This window comes from Alosa alosa, chromosome 13, assembly GCF_017589495.1.
Source record: "Alosa alosa isolate M-15738 ecotype Scorff River chromosome 13, AALO_Geno_1.1, whole genome shotgun sequence".
Taxonomy (NCBI): Eukaryota; Metazoa; Chordata; class Actinopteri; order Clupeiformes; family Clupeidae; genus Alosa; species Alosa alosa.
Window position 1 is genome coordinate 30,137,930 of NC_063201.1, and position 6,019 is coordinate 30,143,948.

Sequence of the window (6,019 nt, forward strand, 5' to 3'; positions counted from 1 at the left end):
AGGACTGATGGTGACGCTGAAAGGCTGATTGGAGTAGCAGCGCAGGCGCTGCGCAGCGTTCCGGACTGTTCCGGACGTCCTCCGAGGCTCCACAGCTGTGAACACGCTTAGCTCAGCTCCGCCTGCTTTATTTCCTCCACATGTTTCCAAAAATTGTTTACAGCCTGGAGAGAACCACAGTATTAGCGATAATTTACCGCTATAAGTTAAGAATGTGACAGTTCCCCGCTTCGGGTCGAGGGTCCAACGGCTACAAATTCATCGGCGTAACGTCACGGGGGCGAAACACAAATCAGGAGACTCAAAGGCTGCAGTGAATCAGAGCAGGGTCAACTAGAGGCACGTCGGCTGCAGTTTCCACAACAGCTCGTTAGAAAGGGAAAATGCTCTCCAAGCGTGTCACCTGCCATTAGAGCCGGCAGGCCTCTGTCAGCCACACGGCTTTGACAGAGTGTGTTTGAACCCAACACATCGTCCTGCTTCAGCCAACCTACGGGTCCACAGCTGTGATCACTGAGCCACTTCCTCTGACTCTACTGATCTCACTGTTCACCGGCACTGTACAAATTTGATTAAGACGCTCTAGAGGCTCTGGAAAATTGATCAGGACAATTAAGAGAAAAGATTAGCTTCATGGGCCATAGATGAAGACATTTCTCTCTGCTCTTAACTGCTCACATCATTCATTATTGACTTTTCTAACATGGCTTGAGGCAGTAAGTGATTATCTAGCCCCACTTTCTGTGAGAGAAAGGACGTCAGCATCTTTCCAAACCTTTCTCCTGGGGTAATTCAGTCTGAGAAAATGACACACTGTGGTTATGCTACATTTGTTTAAAATTAAGCAAAATGCCATTTGGACTAAACTGTGGACGTTATACTGACTGAGAATGAGGGAGAGAGACAAAAGGAGAGTATACTTCTCCATACAAATAGCCAAATTAAGAGCCTGAAACCACAAGTCCCTGATAAGGTACAAGTGAAAATGCTGCCTATTATTTACCCATACAACAGCCTGATTGGGAGGTGTGAGGTGCATTGGAGGACTTTAGGAAACCGTTCACACACACACACACACACACACACACACACACACACACACACACACACACACACACACACACACACACACACACACACACACACACACACACACACACACACACACACACACACACACACACACACACACACACACACAAACACAAACACACACATTTCCCATCATCTCCACAGACTTCCTTTGACTCAAATGATCAGGCCTCCCTGTCTGCCAAGGTGTACCATTACCTCATATTTATTTAGTAGAATTCATTATGCTCCCATTTGTCCCTGAGCTTAATGGCCGTAAACAAGACCACACGCTGGGCTCGCTCAGATGGATTACGCCACGCACGCTGTTTTGACGTTCCCCAGCCTGAAACCCCAGATGCACTGATTACAACGAATCGCAGTGTCAGAACGGGACCTGGCCAGGCACACTTTAATAAACCATTAGCTCATCTAGTAAACACTCTCTAAACACATTTTTTTTCTCTCTCTCTCTCTTTCTCTCTCTCTCTCTTTCTCTCTCTCTCCCTTTCTCTTTTTATTTCTCTCTCTGTCTGTCTCGCTCTTTCTGTTTCTACTCCAGAAAGCCCCTGCGGCACAGGCGTCTGACGAGCAGCGTCCATCCCTCAGCGGAGAGAGTGTGTGTGTATGTGTGTGTGTGTGTGTGTGTGTGTGTGTGTGTGTGTGTGTGTGTGTGTGTCTGTGTTTGTGTGCAAAATGACTATAATTAGGATGCTCTGGATTATGCCTTGTCACCAAGACATGGTTTACAACATGCAAAAGTAGCAAAGGGCGTGTTAGCCTCTTCATCCTGAAAATTAGCCATCTGATAAAGATTGTTGCTTTTCTGGGGCAGTAAAGAAACCATAAGCTGTGCTGTGTACATCACCATGCGGCTAAGCCTTCCTGAAGTGCTTGGCTGAGGTTACCCGCAAATGTGCTAAATGAGAGAGATTACATATAGGGGCCTAACCATCTCATCAGTCTCGCGGAGTGGACTGCTGAAATAAACAGAATGTATATAAACACAGTCTGTGATGTTTAACACTTGGACCCCTTCGGCACTGACAGCTGGAGGCCCTATGTTTAAATGGAGATGGAAATGTGTTTGAACGGGTCAGCAAGGCCACACCAGAGCCCAGTCACACCCTTACACCATATTCTGCGTCCCCGCATTCTCATCCCGAATAAAATGCAGCACTCTTCTCAGTGGCCCTCACACATTTATTTTTTATGTAGTGGTATTAACGGTAGCAGAGTACGGTATTAACAGATCACTCTATCCCTCAGCTCTATGCTATTTTTAAGACTACACCCTGAGAATGGACATGCTTTCTGTAGGGCACTACGGTAACTTTTTATGCATCTTTGGACCATAAGTGTGAGGAATTTGCAGTGCAGCAGTTCTGTATAAGTCACAGAGACCAACTGGGAGAGAAGCTATAAGAAAAGAAAAAGAAAATGCAGAGAGCAATGAAAAGAAGAGAGGAAATAACTAACACAGAGAGAGAGACGGAGAGAGAGACAGAGAGAGAGAGAGAAGGAAGAAAGGCCTGCTGCAGTAGCATGTAGCCTCTTTAATGGATTAACAAGATGGGGGTCTGGGCTAAAGACTCTCTCATTAATTACAGAGACAGGTTTAGCCTCCATATGTCAGCTCCACCATGGGGTAGCACTAAGGAAACAATTCCATCCTGACCTGTCTCTTCCCATTTCAGCCCCCATCAATCTGCACCGGCTCTGGATGCCCCACCGCCGAGCCCTCACAAAAGCACCAGGACCTCCATGCCAATTACTGCTGATCAAGCCCGAACGGGAAGCCATGTGCAGGGGGAGTGATTAGGCTCCGTGAGAAGTGCTGGAGCGCTTGGCCCATTCAGGACTACACTGATTGCCGTGACTCTATGAAGCGGGGGGGGGGGGGATGGGGTATACCGGCCGCACCGGCCGCCCGCCCGCCCGAGTTATGTAACGAGTAATTTGGTGGAGACTGAGTGAGATTGGACACACAGACATAGTCTTGTGATTCTTTCTCCCATTCCTGGGAGACAATATCAACAAAAGCTGTAGGGTATAAGGTGAGCCAGTGGCCATGTATACGTTTCTGTGTACGTGTGTGTGTGTGTGTGTGTGTGTGTGTGTGTGTGTGTGTGTGTGTGTGTGTGTGTGTGTGTGTGAGTGTGAGAGAGAGAGAGAGAGAGAGAGAGAGAGTCTGTGTGAGGGCTGAGAAATAGCTTTCAACATGACAACCTTTACTGTTCGGAGCTGACCTTTTCCTGCTGTGGTGAGAGGTGAGGTGTGTGCAGGTGAGCTGATTTAGAGCAGGGCCCCATACATACGCCACTCTGTCCACTGAGCACAGTCTTGCTCCTCTGGGCTAGGAGTCATCTGGCTATCAGTCTGGACCTCTCTGCACACACCTGATTCATTACCCAACTCTCCCAGTTCCACTCTACTCGAAAAATAACCAAATGAGAGGATACAGAAATAGTTCCCCCATCAATAAACAAACAGAGTCAATCTTAAAATGAGACCAGTCCTTCTTCTGCAGAACATACAATAAAAAACGATGAAAGGCACACAGCAGATTACGGGATCCTGGATGTCAAGTCAGAGCTTTAGAGCTTTGGAGCGAGACCAGAGAGAAGAGAGTGTCTCTTGAGTGGTTCTTATGGTGTTGCCTAACATCACCTTCAACCTTAAATCCATCTTAGGCACCAATGGAGCGTGGCCATGGCTACAGTTAACCAGCTAAAGCAACCGTAATGTCAAAATGGAATCTGTGATTCTTGATGTCTTGCCAGAGGATTGAACTGTCTCGTTCGTCTGGACTTGTTATGTGACAGCAAATAGCTGCAGAGTTTCCAGCCATGTGCAGTGTGTGGCGAGCAGCAGGGCTGCAGGATGGGTGAGCACTGAGAATAGAGAGGGGGGGGGGGGTAATGAGTGTGTGAGTGAGGGAACGCGCCGCTCTTTTCACACAGCACTTTCTGTCCTCGTTGCACTTAAATAACACTTTGGGAAAAGTACAAATTAAAAAGCTGACAGTTCCTGCTCTTGATGGCTTTCACAGGCCAGAGCTGATTTCCCCCACAGCGCCAGCATAGTGCAGCACCACAGAGCAGCACACGGCACACAGCACAGCACAGCACAGGCAGCCGGCTGAGGGAGAGAGACACGTGTGCCTCTGCATGCACACACAAACCACACACACACAAACACGTGCACACACACACACACACACACACACACACACAAAAACACATGCACACACACACACACACACACACACAAACACACACACTTGTCTATGGACAAATAAACACCCTGCACATGATAAATACTAGAGACACAGCGTATAGATACAGTACCTAGTGTAAGACAAAAAGAAGAAATTTTGTTTGAGGAAGCCAATACAACACTTTTACTGGTCTTTACTGGTCTTTTGCTTAGCCTTGCAAAAGCAGGCCGCTAGAACCACACTGGAACACGTCTGCTGAACCCATCAGGGCCTGATCACACTGGCATCGGCCTGTGGGTCCCCAGGGGTCAGATCACCCACACACTGGGCTGGGGCTCCTTGCTCAGAGCCCAGATGGTATGCTTCCCAGACGAGTGCACCCAGAAACACTCACACAGACCAAAGCTATAGTGTTCAAGTGCATTCCACCCACTCTTGTCCAGTGCTGTGCATAAACCTAAATACAGCTATATACCAAACATTCAGTGACTTCCTATTGACACAAGAGACAAGTATGGTGCCATACCAGCCTAACGTAAAAATAAAATAAAATTAAAAGCTGCATAACACTAACTGCAAATTTTCATTCTAGCCCCTATTTCCCTACTATTTTAGTAATAGAAAAGCTGCTAAATGGCTGTAGTAAGCAGGGTAAGCATGAGCTGCAAACACTACTACACTGTGATGTGAGTGTATGTCTCTCAGCAGTGCTGTTGTCTGGGGAGGTTACTTGAACTTGGTCCAGGCCCCAGGAGTTCTCACTGCCATTCACTGATTAACTCTTTTACACTGTCCTCATCAACCCAAACGCACACACACACACACACACTGTAGAACTCAACAGAGAATCTCATTAATCAGCAAGAACTACACCCACCCCTTCCCTGCGCGCGCAGACACACACACACACACACACACACACACACACACACACACATTTAGCAATTTAGCACTGTCTTGCTGTATAGAACCGAGACTCTGTAGTGGCCTTCTGACCTGAGTTCTCAGTGCGGTGAGACTGCGTGGTGCTGTTCCTGATGACCCTCAGTGGGCCGCAGGCCTGCTGCTGCTGCTGCTGCTCTGACTCAGCAGTTTACCAGTAATAGTTTGCAGAACCGGATCCGTCTGTGCGGATGCCTATAAGGCATGCAGGATCACGGTCAGAGCGCTCGTCCTGATGCATCTGCCGCCTCACTGCCCAGCCCAGCAGCGTACCACACCACCATCACCACCACCACACTCATTAGCCTAACGCACAGAGGCACTCACAAACAACACTAAACCAGGAGCGAATTAGAGCCCGCTTAAACTATAAAACCTGATATGATTGACATGAGGGTGTGTGTGTGACTGTGTGTGTGTGTGTGTGTGTGTGTGTACCTGAAACTGAAACCCATGCAAATACACTAATAAACCACAAGAGCAAACGAGAGGAGAGGAGAGGAGAGGAGAGGAGAGATGAGGGAACAGCTCTAACCCATTTCTCTATTTTCTCTAATTCAATTCAAAACATATTAGTGATATACTGGAAAGCTGGCAAGTAACCTATTAGGTTATGAGCCACTTCACACATACTTTATTCTGCAAACACACTATAAAAATGTCATTTTCAATTGTTTTTTGAAAATGACCACAGACAATAAACAAACCCAAAGAAATAACAAGGCCCTTAAAAACTGGAGAAACTCTTGCAATGAACCTACACCTAACCTGTGTGTGTGTGTGTGT

The 6,019-nt window shown here is 47.3% G+C and overlaps 1 protein-coding gene across 5 annotated transcripts in view; it reads right to left on the reverse strand.

Moving 5' to 3' along the window:
- Positions 1-6,019, reverse strand: part of fhod3b (formin homology 2 domain containing 3b) — a 105,871-nt gene that overhangs the window by 84,038 nt on the left and 15,814 nt on the right. The gene's annotated exons all lie outside the window — the stretch shown is intronic.